Raw genomic sequence first — 17,164 nt, 5'->3', positions numbered from 1 at the left:
CCCATAATGCTAATAATTCTCAATTATTTCTTCTATTTCTAATCAATAACAGTAAAATGTTTTTTCTTAATTTCAATAAAAAATGTCTCATTTGAATATTTGGGTATTGTAGGCCTTTAAAGTTATTGATTTTTCTCATTTTTCCCCCTTAGTTATATAAATTATTTAATTAGACTTCTAATACAATACCATTATTTAAATAAACTACAACATCTAATTATGAGAATATTGTTAGTTAATTATAGTTAGATGATGAATAAAATTAATTCTTTTATAAATAATTTTATAATATAAGATTTGTTTTCTTATAATATGGTTCTCACATCTCAAAATCAAGACATAACACAATTATATAAACTCGAGACTGAGTCTCAAAGTAATATGAAACCTTTCTATCTTTCATTCATAGATAAGTCTCAATTGAAGTTATAGTTACAATTCCCTTAATCTTTACATATTCACATATATAATTAATAATTATGTTCAATTATGGAACAGGAAAATCTTGATTGACGGGGAACTTGACAAACCGAAAGGAAGCAAAACCTTTTTTCGTATAAAAAAAATTTAGTAGTTACACCACGCTTGTTCATAACCTTGTTTTTTATGGGCCACGACCATAGACCTTCAAAATTCCAATTGAGAAACGCTAGCTATATATTATCAATTATGTTAAGATATTATACCATTATTTAATTTGGTTATAATACGATACTATTACCTAATTAAATTACTATATATAGTTTAGAGAATACTGTTAGTTAATTATATCTACATAATGAATAGGTTAATCTTTTATATTTATATATACATATATATTATCATTTTATAATACTAGAGTTATTTTTTTGTAACATGATTGTTATGCCTTAAAATTAGGACACGACACAATCATATTTCCTTGACTAAATCCCAAATAAATATAAATCTTTTCTACCTTTCTTTCATACTTATATATCCCCTTCTTACATATTCGCATATTAATGGAAAAGGAAAATCTTGATTGATGGGGACTTGCGGGGTCTTGCTAGATTTTGATATTAGTAATCTATGCACAAGTGAGAAGACAAGACTTCTTAATTGAATTGGCAAACCAAAAGGACGTGAAACCTTCTTTCATATAAAAAAATACAACAGCACTGCAATCGAAATAGCTAAACCAAACTTGTTCAAAACCTTGGTTTTCATATTTCTTTGTCAATCAATAGTCTACGGGGCCACAACCATAGACTTTGAAAATTCCCTTTGAGTAACGCAGGGAAATATGAATTATAAATTCTGTTAAGAAAATTATACAAATTATTTAATAAGAGTTATAATACAATATTATTACCTTTTACTTAATTAAACTACAATATCTAGTTAAGAGAATCCTATTAGTTAGTTAGAGTTATATTATGTGAAATTATTGGGTGAATATGTGAAATTATTGTTTTGAAACATTAAATTCGGTTTCTAACCTTAGAAAAATTTATGTTTTGAAATGTTATTATGTTTAGGAAGATTAGATGTTAAAAGAAGTCCATTTGGACAAGTTTCTAAGTGTGTTTTTACGTACTACAGCAAATGTATACATATTCTTTATGTATTCATAGATTCAACCTAGAATGCTTTTAAAAAGAAGTTTGAAGAATATCTATCGATACATGACCATATGTCTTAATAGATTTATCTAGAAAGCTTTCCAAAAGGATTTCGATGAAATCTATCAATACATGGCCAAATGTATTGATAGAAATTTTCTAAAAAACAATGTATCGATACATGGGCCCAATGTATCGACACATTTCGTCATTTTCAGAAAAATAAAAGGGTAAAATTGTTTTTTCACACTCCAAAGTATAAATAAGTCACATTTTATGAGGATTTCTGACCCTTTACTGTTTTTATCAAGTATGCCCTCACCTCTTAACTCTCTTACACCCATTTTTCACCCAAGTCACCATTTTTTAAGATTTGACAACTTGGTTTTAAGTTTTTATGAACAAGGTGACATTTGTCAACTTTGAACCTTTAAATCTTGATTTTTTAGAACTAAGAATTTTTTTTTATGCCCATATTTTCTGTTGATTACAAAGCTCAAATGTTTTGTAATTTTCCTTAGCACTAAAGCTCACCTAAGGTAAGGATGAAGGATTTATTGGTTCTTAAGAATTTATTATGTTAAATAGCAGTGGGTTGAAGCTAGAAAATTAGTTTTCAATGAATCTGATTAGTTTCAAAAGAACCTAGAATAGCTATTATGAAATTATAAATCTAGATATTGATTGTAATGATTGTTGAATGTTAGGAATGGTTCAAAACTTCGAAGAGATTGCTAGAGTAGAGTTTTAATTGTTGTTAGAGATTGAGTCTTCAATTAGGTGAGTGGATACACCTTTTCAAGTATTTTAATATGTAAAGTGAGCATGATTTTTATGGAAATGTTTAATTATACATGATGAAATATTGTTTCAAAGAGTGGTTTATCAAAGGATTTGAGTTCAAGGTTTTTCAACTAGTTTTTGAAAGGTATGATTAAAAGTTTATTTAATGATGATTTGTGGTGTGAGTTAACACAAATGATTTTCAAATTGTTTGCGAATCTACTATGTATGTAAATATCCTACTATGTATTAGTTTTTAACAAGATGGGACAAGCCCTTTCAAATGTTTTTCTTCAAAATGATATGAATGGTATAATGTACATGCTTGACATAATGTAACATGTAAAGGTTTAAGGATGCATGATTTCCATCTATGAGTTTATGAACAACTATGATATGCATGTTATGTATGATGATTGGTTTAGAGGATGATGATTTCCTTCCCATGATATGATGATGATTTATGAGATAAGATATGAAATGTATGCCATGAGATGTATGTGTTGAAAATATCATGTACACTATGGGCTAGGCATAAGAATGATTTATGAGATAAAATATGAAATGTATGCCATGAGATGTATGTATTGAGAATTCATATACACTATAGGCTAAGCATGAGAATGAATTATGACAATGATTTTACTTTACAATGCAAGTTATGGATGATAACGATTCTATACTTGAGGAATCCTATGACCATAGTGGGGATTAATCACTATCTGCTTGACTTGGAGCAAACCACTCAAAGATTGTGGGTGAGGCTGATATGCCACTGATAGAAGGGACTAAGAATCCTAGGTAGCGAAGATCAAATCATTACCTGCTTGAATAGGATAAGGAACACTCAAAAGTTATGAAATGTTTATGGCTTGTTAGAATAGTTCTATGAATTAATGATCTTGAGTTTATGTTTTTGATTGAATGTATATTGATGAGAAGACATACGCTAGAATGTGACAAATGAAAGTTTGGTTAGTTGAATTCTAGCCTAGAAGGATAACCCTATGAGATAGCAGGACATAAGGAAAGGTTATATGTAGGATTTTACATAGAAAAATGGGTTTTGTGCCTAAAATATTGATACATGAAGAATATGTATTGATACATTTAGGATAGAATGGAAAAGGAGGCATTCTGTGTAAAATGTATCGATACATTTCTAATGTATCAATAGATTTTTCACAAAAATGAGTTTTCAAGTGTTTTAAAAGGATTTTCAAAGGTAAATGGTTTCTAATGGATTATACAAAAAAAAATTTCACTTACATGCGATTGAGAATGTATTTTCATGATCATTATGGAAGTGAAGGAAGATTTATGAATGACATGTGATTACAAGTGCATGGTCATGAAAAACTCTCACCCTTGGCTTGTCTCTTACCTTGTATCCATTCACAGAGTCTTTATCTATTCATAGATTTATGAATGACATGTGATTACAAGTACACGTTATTTTCCCTATTTTTGTCTTGCAGATCAGTGAGTAGTTTACTGCCTTTGTCACAGAGACTAGCTCCCGGTCTTCTTTCTTTGATAGGTGTTTAACAACAACTTGATGCCTAAAAAGTTGGATCACGCTCTATTTACGAGTTGGTTTTTAACTTTTCCTATGCAAAGGTGGCTTGAGAGCCTGCATAGACACCTAAGGGTGTAGATGAATGTTATATGGCATAGTGCATGAGATTATGGCACTATGATGATAATATGAAATGAATGCAGTTACATTATTTTTTATGAAAAGTTCTATAACTGTGTGTAATTGCCAATGGTTGCATGCATGTGTTGATATTGTATGCTTTTATGTATGATGAATATGGTAAATGGGCCAAGTTATGAATGAATGAATGAATGTAGGGAGGGCTACTATGGTTTAGCGAGCTATACCCGTCTAGGTCCATGTGCTGGTCATGATCCCTTTATAAAATGGGATGTGACATGAGGTTGTATGCATATTACTATAATCCATTAGCAAGATTGTGTGCTAACTATTGCAACCTTTAACGGGACCGTATGCTGACTATTGTAACCCATTAACAAGGTCATATACTAATTACTATAACCCGTTAGTAGGACCACAGAAGTAGTTTTGGTATTGATTATCTCACTTTCCAGGGTTCATTTAATAGCTCTTAAAGCATTCATTAAAAGAAAATTGAAGATTTCATCTCATTCATCAATCAGTATTCATCATATGAGTAAACCAAAACATTTGTAAATCAATCTTCATCATATTAATAAACCAAAACTTTCATAAATCAATTTTTAACATATGAATAAACCAAAACATTCATAATCAATCTTCATCATATGAATGAACAAAAACATTTGTAAATCATTCTTCGTCATATGAATACATACCAAAAAAGAAAATAATTATATGTTTGACTTTATATTCATATATTGAAAATAATGAAATAAAATGCTCAATTTTTTCAAGAAATATACGTATACGATAGTTTCAAAACAAGCAAGGTTTGTACCTACCTTCACTCTAGCAACATGCTCTCTCCCAAAAACAATCAAAAGCTTACTAACAATCATTTAGACATATTAGAAACAATCTTAACTCTCTAAAATCTAATTATCACTTGAAACTACGTAAAATAATCTAAAATTTCCTAAATCATAAACTGGATAGCTTGCACATCACTCGTTAAAATGACTATATCCTAAGCTACAAAACTTAAAATCAAGATTCGTTTAATGGATTGAAAACTATACCTAATAGGCTTTCGATCCTTATAAAGCTCAACTCTTTCAGTTCAAGAAAAGTGTAAAAAATTTATGAAATTGCCTTTGCTCTTGTTGCTAGGCAGTTTGTACAATCTTTACAAGAAAATTCATATACCTCATTCACTTATGTAATATACACAATTTTATATTACAAGAATTATTTTCTTGTAACAAAAATTCACATTATACTAATAAAAGCTCATGAATTATTTAAGAAAATTCAAATAAACCCTTATTTTTCTATTGTGCTCAATCAAACGTTTTTATTTTTATTTTTGATCAAATAAACTCTTATGACTAGTGGCTAACTAATCATCATTAATTAAAATGTCATTTGTTATCATACTCATGCGACATTGATATGGAAAGTGAAAATACTACATGATCATGTCATTACGCCATGTCAAGAGGCCACATCATCATCATCCATTATTAGGTATCAACATATCACATTTGCATAATGTGGCATAGAATGACAAGTGACATTTTGACTCAGTCAAATAATAATTATAAAAACTTTTATTTAACTCAAAATAAAAATATAAGAGGTTTATTAAATATAATAAAAGAATGAAATTTTTTAATTTTTTAAAAATAATTTAGAGATTTTTTTAGATATTACTCCTAATAAATTCAATGCGTCTCCTACTTCCATAAAACTATTAGTGATGAGTTTGTCTTTCCTTAGAAAAAATATCACAGCTTTCACGCTTTATGAAAACTTCCTGTAAACCCATCAATGATTTGGATTTTTCCTTTTGTATTTCAAGTTGTCAAATAGTATACTAAATTTTTCTAAAAGATTTATTCAAACTTTGAAGAAAAGAGTGAACAGATAATCAATGGAAGGTGTTTCATTGTTACTTTTTGTATATTTATTTGTATTCTCCATCTCAAGGACTACTACTGTAATAAATACTCTTTCTCCAACTCAATCCTTTAAAGATGGTGAAACCTTGGTTTCAGCTAATGAGAGCTTCAAATTGAGATTTTTCAGCCTTAGAGTAAGCTCCATAAGTCGATTTTTAGGAACATGGTACAAGAAAGTATCTAATGGAACAATTGCATGGGTCGCAAATAGAGAGTCTCCAATTTTTTATAACAAAGGAGTCCTACTTTTTTCCAACCATGGAATTCTTTCACTTTTTAATAGCGCAAATAGCACTGTTTGGTCATCTAATACATCAAGAACTACACAGGAACCCGTTGCTCAGCTTCTGAAAACAAGAAATCTTGTAATGAGAGATGGCAAAGACAACAACCTAGTTGAGGAAAATTAGTGGTAAAGTTTTGATTATCCTTGTGATACATTTCTTTTAGGAATGTAAATTTGAAAGAACTTTGTTACCAGTTTTGAGAGGCTTTTGCAATCCTGGAATAGAACAAATGATCCTACTATAGGCAAATACTTTTCACGTACATATATTAGTGGATATCCACAACTAATACTTGTGAAGGGATCTAAAATAAAGCACAAAGCAGGACCAAGGAATGGTGTTGGCTTTCTAGGGCTTTAGATAAGAGTGAATACAGTTTTAAAAAATGAATTTATGAGGATTGAGAATGAAGTATATTCTACTAGTGAGCTCATAAACAGCTCAGTAGTTTTAAGGTTTGTGCTGATCCCATCAGGTTTTTCTCAATGCCTTATATGGAGTGATCAAATGCACGATTGGGAGTTTTTAGCGATGTCTCTTGATCAGTGTGAAAATTATGCCTTTTGTGGAACATATGCTAGCTGTAATGAAAATGACTCTCTTGTGTGTTCATGCTTGGAAGGGTTCATGCCCAAATCCATAAGAAAGTATAATTCAGCAGATTGGTTTAATGGATGAATTAGAAGAACTCCATTAACTTGTAACAATGGATATGGCTTTCTTAAGCGCTTGGGTTTGAAATTGCTAGACACATCCCATTCCAAGGTGAACATGACCATGAACATCAAAGAAGGTAGGCAATTATGTTTGAGTGATTGTGCTTGCACTGCATGTGCAAATCTAGGTATCAGTGAGGGGGGAAGCAGATGCTTGCTGTGGTTTGGTGATCTGATAGACATGAGAAATATGGAGAAAGATGGGAAAGACTTTTATATTTGACTTGCTACTTCTGAAATAGGTACTTGTCCTCTTCTTTTCACCATGGATCATGTTGAAATTTTTTTGTATTCCCAATATCTATTCATGCAATTATATCTTGAGGGCTTCGTGTAGAGGAAGTAGGATTTTGAGGTAAAAATCAATACAAGTAGAAATTAGAGAATATCCCTAATTTGAAAGTGCCTTAGTTGCCAAAACCAAAAATTCAAAGCCTAGTAGTAATAGCTCTAGGAGGATTGATGCAGATAAGAAGACAAATGGAAAAAAATTGATGAAAAAAGACATAAGGATCAAAAGAAAGCATTTTCACCATGTTCTCATTTCAAGAAAATAAACCATACTGAGAAGTGTTGTTGGTTTAGACTGAATGTTAAATGTAAGACGTGTCACCAGGAAGGACATGTTGAAAAAGTATGCAAAAACAAGGGTAAGAATGCTGATGAGAAAGCAGCTATGGTTGAGGAGTTTCAAGCTAAAGATGAAGTTCTGTTTATGGCTAGGAACTTGGACAATGAAGAAAAGAAGGACATCTAGTTGCTGGATAGTGGCTATTCAAACCACTTGATCAGTTGCAAGGAGAGTTTTCTCAATTTGAATGAAAGTTTCAGAACTCAAATGGAAATAGGAAATGGTGATTTTCTACTAATCTTTAGAATTGGTACAATAAGAGTGCAGACACCTAGTGGAATCAAATCAGTGGCAAATGTCTATTATGCTCCTGATGTGAGTCAAAATTTACTGAATGTAGGCCAACTTGTGGATGAAGGCTTTGAAGTAAACTTTAAAGACACGGTTTGCATTGTGAAATATCCAATTAGAATAGAACTCTTCACAGTAGGAATGAGAAACAAATGTTTCCCATTAAACTGGATGAAAATCAAGCACATTGTTTATAGTTGCATTTTATCTGATACAAAATTGTGGCGCAGAAGGTTTGGTCATGTGAACTATGGTTCACTTAAGTTGATGGGCTTTGATAACTTGGTTGATGGGTTGCCTTTAATGGTAAACATTAAGAAGATTTGTGAGGTGTGTCAGTATAGGAGCAGAGAAATGTTTCATTTCTAAAAACTAGAACCTAGAATGTAACAAGAAAGTTACAACTACTAGACACTGATCTTTAAGGCCTTATGAAGACTTCATCCTTGAATGGAAGTAAGTACGATATACTTTTTATTGATGACTGTACAAGGTTTTGTTAGGTACATTTCATGAAAATGAAGTTTGATGCATTAAGTGTGTTCACTAAGTTCAAAAACTTAGTTTAAAATTAGATGAGCCTGACTGTAAAAAGCTCAAAAGTGATGATGGGACTGAGTACACCGCTAAGAAGTTTAAAGACTATTTAAGCAAGTTTGGCATTATGCATCAACTTATTGTCTCATATAGCTCCCAACAGAATGGTGTGTTAGAGAAAAAGAACAGGACTTTGATGGAAATGGCTAGGTGCTTGTTATTTGAAAATAAGTTGCTTAAGTTATTGTGGGCAAAAGTAGTTAACACTGCTAACTATCTTTTTAATTTGGCACTTACTAGAGCCTTGGTTGGTAAAACACCTTATAAAGCCTGGTGTGAAATAAAACCCTCAGTTAAACATTGGAAAGTCTTTGGATGTATATGTTTTCTAAGATTCTAGATGCAAAGAGGACCAAGTTGGATAATAAGTCTCTTTTGGCTATCCACCTTAGATATAGTGAAGTACCAAAAGGGTTCAGACTCCTAGATGTCAAAAATATGAAATTCTTTATAAGTAGAGATATGATGTTGTATGAGAACAAGATGTGGAATTGGAATCGAAGAATGTTGAAAGCTTAGAAAATTCTATTGTTGTTTCTAATCTGTTGCCAGAAGATGAGTCTAACTTAAAGTCAGATGAAAATGCGGATGAGATTCCTGTGAGAGGAACTAGAAGCTCAGAAGACATATATGCCAAGTGTCATTTGGCAATCATTGAACCTAGTTCTTATGTTGAAGTTGTTACTGATGAGCATTGAAAACAAGCCATGGAGGTTGAAATGATGATGATAAGGAAGAATAAGACTTGATTGTTGGTAAATAGGCCTAAAAATCATAATGTCATAGGTGTTAAATGGATTTTTAAAAGCAAATTGAATCAGATGGATCTATCAACAGATATGAAGCCAAGCTAGTAATCAAGGGCTTTGCACAGGTATATGGTGTAGACTACTTGGAAACATTTGCACCTGTTGCAAGACATGACACCATTAGGTTACTAGTAGCTTTGTTTGCAAGAAAAGAATGGCTGATTTATCATTTTGACATAAAGTTTACTTTTCTGAATAGTTACTTGAAGGAAGATATTTATGTAGAACAATCAGATGGATATGTAAAGAAGGGTTATGGAAACAAAGATTGCAAGTTAGTGAAGGCCTTATATGGTCTCAAACAAGTACTAAGGGCTTGGTATGAAAAGATGAATAATCATCTACTAAACTAGGGATTCATCAGAAGCACTATTGAAGTAACACTTAATATAAAAAAATGATATAGTTAAGCTTATAGTGGCATTGTATGTTGTTTGCTAGTTACTAGTCTAGAAACTGAATGCCTAACTGAGTTCAAGTCACAGATGCTAAAAGTCTTTGAAATGATTGATTTAAGACTAATGTCTTATTTTCTAGGAATGGAATTTAGGCAATCTTCCAGTCATTGTCAGTTAAAATTTTGCTCATGCAAGTATACTTATTGCTGAGGATAGTATAATGGCAAATAGACTGTTGATCCTACAGATAATTATTCTAAAGATTTTACCAAGTATTAAAAATAACACAATTTAATTTTATCCAAATGGTCAAAAAACAAATAATTATTTAAACTAAAAATTCTCAAAACTAATTAACAAAATCAAAGAAGAAATAAAATCTGATAAAAATCAATAGAACCAAGCCTAAGATTACAATATCCCTCACACTTGATCTAAATCTTACCTCTCTTCCTTAACTTATTTCAATAGATTGAATTGCTAGCCTAGAGTCCTCAAAATATTTCTTGCAAAAGTGACTCCCTTCATCACTAATAATTGCCCTGCAGGTGCCAAATTGAGTGAAAATATTCTTCTTGATGAAATTCATTGCTACCTTTAAGTCATTACGAGGAAAGGTTTTCATTGCAACCCACTTGAGGACATAATCTACAACAAGCAAGATGCATTTATTGTTGTATGAAAATATGAAAAGACCCATGAAGCCAATACCCCACATATAAAAAATTTCTATCTCAAGGATGTTGTTGAGAGGCATCTCATATCTCCTTGAGATATTACCCATTTTTTAGCACATATCCCAATGCAAAACAAAATTGTGAGCATCTTTAAATAATGTAGGCCGATACAAACCTGATTGGAGGACTTTGGCAACAGTTCTTATTCCTCTAAAGTGTCCTCCATAATTTGAACAATGGCAATGGTGAAGCACGCTTTGAATTTCCTTCTCTGGGACACATTTTTTAAAAATCTGGTCTTTACACTACTTAATGAAGAAAAGCTCATCCCTAAAATAAAATTTAACATCATGCTACAATTTCTTTTTCTGATTGAAATTTAAATTTGGGAGAATAATATTGCATACCAAATAATTCAGAAAGCCAGCATGCTAAGGAGTTGATTTCTTACCCACTTGAAGGATTTGTTCATCAGGGAAAGTCTTTTTGATTAAGGTTGAATCCTTACCTTGAGCTTCATTCTCCAATCTTGAGAGGTGGTTTGCCACATGATTTTTTGTTGCTTTTTTGTCATGAATCTCTAGATCAAATTCTTGTAGCAACGAATCCACCTTATCAATCTTGGCTTAGTATCCTTTTTGGCAATCAAATGTTTGATAGCTGAATGGTCAGCGTACACTATCAGTTTTGTCCCAACTAGATAGGAATAACATTTGTTAAAAGCAAAAACTATAGTCAAAAGCTTTTTTTCTGTGCCCCATTCAAAGTTTTGTTAGCATAATACATGGAATGAAAGGTTTTAATCTTCCTTTTTCCCAAAACATCTCACACCACATAATCACTCACATCACACATTAGTTTAAAAGGGAGAGTCCAATCTGGACTAATTATGATAGATACAAAAATTAATCTTTCTTTCAATTCATCAAAAGCAACAAGACAGTCATTATGAAAATTAAATGGTACATCTTTTTCCAATAAATTATAAAGTGGTTTAGAAATTTTTGAAAAGTTCTTGATAAATCTTTGATAAAAACTAGCATGACCAAGAAAACTTCTAATACCTTTGACATTTATTAGAGGTGGTAGCTTCTCAATTGTTTCAATTTTTGCTTTGTCACTTCAATGCCGCTACTAGAAATCTTGTGCCCAAGAATAATACCTTATTGCACCATGAAGTGGCATTTTTCCCAATTGAGCACCAAATTTGTTTCTTCACATCTCTTTAGTACCCTAACAAGATTCATAAGACAATCAGCAAAATTATTTCTGAAAACTAAAATATCATTCATATATGCCTCATAACATTGTTCCATCATGTCTGTGAATATGCCATCAAACATCTTTGAAAGGTGGTTGGTGCATTACATAACCCAAATGGCATTCTTTTAAAAGAAAAGGTCTATAAGGACATGCAAAGGTAGTCTCTTCTTGATCTTCAAGGGTAATAGAAATTTAATTATAACCAGAATAACCATCTAGAAAATAATAATATTTCTTACTAGCCAGTCAATCCAACATTTTATCAATGAATGGGAGAGAGAAGTGTTCATTCCTTGTAGCTTTGTTGAGCTTATAGTAATATGTGCAAACTCTCTATCCCATCGTAGTTCTTGTTGGAATGAGTTCATTATTGTCATTGGAGACCATAGTCATCCCCTTTTTATTAGGAATACGTTGGACCAGACTTACCCATGAGTTATTAGAAATAGGATATATTATTCCAGCATCCAGCCACTTAATGATTTCTTTCTTGACCACTTCTTTCATGATGGGATTCATCTTCTTTGATGTTCAATTGTGGCTTTATGATTTCTTGAAGAAGGATTTTATGCATGAAGATAGAAGGGCTAATTCCCTTAATATCAGTTATGGTCCACCCAAATGCTTTCTTGAATTCTTTAAGTATCCTCAATAACTTGATTTCCTTCATGTTAGTAAAAGAAGCAGAAATAATAATTGGAGACGTAGAGGATTTTTCAAGAAAAGCATACCTTAAGTGTGTAGGCAAAGGTTTAAGTTCCAAGGTAGGTGGTTCTTTAGTGGAAGGCTTCAAAACAGGCATCAAAGGTATATGCAACCATAGAAGCATTATTGGTTCCCTGTTTTATCTTGCTACAACTACACTAGATTTAATGTTGGCAACAAGTCTCCTGTCCAGGTATATGCAAGCTCCAACAATTATACATTTTACTATAGCCAAATGCATTCTCAAGTATGTGAAAGGTATTGTTGATTTTGGTGTGAAATATTTGAAGACTGAAAGTGGTGAACTTTAGGGATTTACTGATAGTGATTGGGCTGGTTCCTATGATGACTCTAATAGTACAAGTGGTTACTCTTTTTCCTTTGAAAATGGTGTGTTTCTTGGAGTTCAAAGAAGTAGAAAGTGGTAGCTCAGTCATATGGAGAAGCAGAGTACATTGTTATTGCTTCAATTGCAAACCAAACACTTTGGTTGAGGAAAATATAAGTTGAATTACGATTTTCATAGAACAAGGGAACACTATTATATGTAGACAATCAATCTGCTATGGCTATTGCTTAAAATTCACTACAGCACAGTCGAACAAAACACATCATAGTGAAGTACCATGCTATCAGAGATGCAATGAAGGAAGGTGAAGTAGAACTGGAATACTACCCTACAAAAGAGCAACTAGCTAATATTTTCACTAAAGGAGTAAAATCATATCTATTTGAATTTTTAAGGAACAAACTAGGAGTTTACTTATCTGGAATCAAGGAGGTGTGTTGAAGACTCACTGATTCTAGCTTGTAAAAGAGGAAGAAGAATGAATTTGGACGAGAATCAACTACTAGTTGAAGGAAAAAAGGAAATAGGTGTATGGTGACATTTTATTCTTTCAGTTAATGAGTGTTTAATATGCATAGAATCCTATCATTTTACTTGTTATTTCTTATGGTGGCTTAAACACCATTTCTTATGTCATTTTGTTTATCCTTTTTAAGGCTGTTAAGCCATGTGTCAGTTTGTTTGTTTGTTTACTTTCATAGATGTTTGAATAATCGTTGTAAAGCATAGAATTCCATGTCTAAAATCCAATTCTTAGCTATTTTTCCTCAATGCTTTACATTCTCCAACGTCGACTTGCTAGGCACGGTTTGTTATTGTCATATAAATACCAATATGAAAATGAGTGAGCTGGCTTTTTCCTCCAATTTGTTTTTGATTCCTAAATTTTCTTCCTTAGCTCTTTTGGTTTTGGTTGTTTATCTCTCTTTGCTTGAATACAATTCATGATTATTCATAAATTTCTTCAACTTTTCTAATAGCTGTAAGAAATAAGAATAATGTCATCCTCTAGACAAGAAAGATTAAAAGAACATCAATGTTTGACTGGTAAGTGTTAGCATCACCCCACGAATTTCTCAAAACTCCATATTTCATTGTAAAACATATATTGAAGTCACTTCAAGTTGTAGAGCAAGCCTAAATCCACCTCAGGGCTTCATTAAATTCAGTGTGAATACTTAGATGGCCTAAATAGGAAATTTGCTTACCCCACTCAGACTTGTCTTATGTTTAATTCAAGGTAAATGATTAATTAACTGTGTTACTAATAATTAAAGGCTTGCCTGAATAATGAAACAATAGCAATTTTCATGAAATGGGACCCTTCAGGATTTGCTAAAGTCAAATTAATGGAAATGGAAGATCTTAATTCTTCCTACAGCTCCTTATAATAATATTCATCTTTCAAACACTTGATGTTGATTGTGGTGTACAACAAATTTGTATAATCATTAGGGACATGAAAAACTTGGAACTATAGAAAAAAGCTATAGAAATTAGAAACATTCAAGATTTTCTTTGCCATTTTCCATCTCCATTATTTGGAAAAAATCTTAGCTTCAACTTTTCATTATCAAAGCATAAAACTTCTCGATTTTTACTACTGCTAAATAGTGTTAGACCATGCCCCCCTAAAATGGAAGGAAAAATCCAAGCCCAACCTACTTGAGAGACTTGCTTTCCAAATTTAATTAGTTTGTATTTCTTACTCTTTACTCTCAAAACAGACGTAGGACAATCAGTTGCTGAAACATCTACAGCCTAAAAATTTTTGAACATCTAATAGCTTTAACCCAACTTGGGAAAGGGGATTTTAAAGTTCTGGTTGGCCTTCGATATTAGTAATCTGTGCACATGTGACACGATTCCTTAGTTGAATTGGCAAGCAAATGGAAGGAAACTTTCGTTCATATCAGAAAATACAACTGTTTGATCATCGAACTAAAAAATATTGTTCTATTTTTGTTTTATATAATTCAAGCCCTCCATGGTTCATTGCGTATTAAAATCCAATTACAATGGACTTATACTCCTATATATTTAAATGACTCTTTTTCCTTTTATTTTTCCAATGTGGGATTGTGTCCCTTATTCATTATTTTTGAAAATATCCAACAATCCCCCATTATTTTGAAAATTATGTCAATGCCACATGGCATTAAAACTTGCTAATTAGAAATTGGATTTCCTTTTCTACCCATCCAAATGTCTAAAAATAATTAAGTTAGGGATTTTAAAGAAATAATTTAAGAAAAACCCTAATTACTTCAAATTAAGTCGTGATTATTCTTAACATAGGATTTTAACCAAAATAAATAAATTAGGTTTGAAAAAAAAACCCAAACGTCATGGTTTAGAGATTATCTAAATGAAAATGATGTTTGAGAAGTCCTTCATGATCATAACACATTTAGAATGAATATCTACTTAAGGCTTGGGAGACTCATCTTCAATTTATATTTGTTTATCAACTTAATGAATTTAAAAAAAAAAGGTTAAATTTTATTCTTATAACTATGTGTTAGGGATTACAAAGAGTGCTTCGTCTAACGTTAGGAAGTTCAATTTTGATTTCAAAAGAATATTTCTCTTCAATATATGGGATATGCTAATCATCAGTATCAAGCTTTGAATTCTCATTCTCACCGAGTTTCCAACTGTGAAGCAACTCCATAATCAACTATAAAGGGGATAGATTGATTCGTAAGAGAAAGGCTTTTCTTTAAGGGCTGATTTTCTTGCTCTAAATCCCATCCTGGAAGCACAGTTTCTATCAAAAGCTTGGACAATTCTAGCAAAAACCTTGATCTAGTTGCTTTAAACCCCATCTCGAAAATATTAGAACCATAAGTTCTATAAAAAGCCTAAACAGTTCTAGCCCCTAGACAATTCTAGCAAGATATTGTCAAACAAGCCTGAACGGTTCATCATTATGGTTTTTAATGTTCTTTTTTTCTTCTATTGAAAGAAGAGTTTTGACAGATTATTTACTTAGGCAGGAGATAAGGAAGAAGAGTGTTACAAATTTATAAGGAGTAATTTCACTTTGAGAATGATGGTTTTTCCGTTTAATATGGATACTAACATAAGTTTGCACGCATAAAATAAAATGACATGTCAACATGCCACATCATGGATGACCTGGTATAAAATTGGCAATTGTATTGTTGACTTCCGTTAGTTAACAGTTAGTGAGAAAGGTTTATTTGACCTAAAATAAAAGTTTAAGGGCTTATTTGAGCGTAATAAAAGGATATGGGTTTAATTGACTCTTTTGGTATAATTTAGGGACTTATTTGAGTATTTAGTCAAATAAATTTTAATGGCCCTGCTAAGTGCCAATATAAATAATTAAAAATTAAATTTAATTAACTTCCAAACATCCAGACCCAAAAAACTCATCCATGACCCATTGCCTATTAAAGTCCAACAACAATGAACTTTTACTCCTCTTATTTAAATCTCTTTTTCCTTATATTTTTCTAATGTGGGATTGTGTCCCATATTCATATGCAAAATACTGAAACATATGCAAGCAGATTCTAGGTCTTTCAACATCTTACTTTCCAAAATTAAGCCCAAATCATCTTTAATCCTACAAAAAATACAAAAACTAATCAATAATAAACAAATTAAAAGAAATAACATAAAATTAAAATAACTAACTTAAAAGTAACCTAATTATAAAAACAACTAAAAATAAGTAAATTATAATTGAAAATTGAGGACTTAGCTAATAGTTAATAACAAAATTAGAGTAAAATAATTCTATAAAATAGAATTATCACACTCCCAAACTTAAGATTTTGCTAGTCCTCGAGCAAAAGAAAATTATAAAAAAAAACCTAAAACATAAAAAAAATCCTTAAATGAGAGATAGAAATACCAAATCATGATTTCCCAATTTTTCCTCATAAACTAACTCCAATTCCAACTTAAGGTAACATACAGCTAATTCTTAAATTCATGCATCAATGCAAGTGAAAACTTATTTTTCGAATGGACTTCCTCTGTGTGTGTGAATGCTCTCTTACAAAGAATATCATGCAATTCGGATTAGTTTTATGTCAACTCTAAGCATAGATTAGTACTAGGATCCCATAGGTTTGCTTTTCATCTCTCTCTCCACTAATGTAGATTAACACTTATTCAAGGATCAATAAGTCTTTATCAAGCTTGTAATGTAAGGCTCGGGTCAAGGTATGATAAAGGATATATTTAGGCTCAAATTCACCCTAAGCACTTAATCAATCTAGATCATATAAAGAGCTCAATTTTTTTTTTTTTGTATAGCACCCCCAAACTTGAAGTAAACTTTCCTTTGTACAACACACTTTATTTCTTTTCTTTTCCCTTTTTTTTTTCAACCCCCAAACTTATTTTTGACCATTATAGACTAGGGGTAATTTTACTAACAACCTTCACTTTTTGTGTTTTTTTTTTTTTCACACCTTTCTCCCTCAATTTAT

Source organism: Theobroma cacao, chromosome 7 (genome assembly GCF_053813885.1).
Source record: "Theobroma cacao isolate CCN51 chromosome 7, ASM5381388v1, whole genome shotgun sequence".
Taxonomy (NCBI): Eukaryota; Viridiplantae; Streptophyta; class Magnoliopsida; order Malvales; family Malvaceae; genus Theobroma; species Theobroma cacao.
This window is presented reverse-complemented; position numbering follows the sequence as displayed.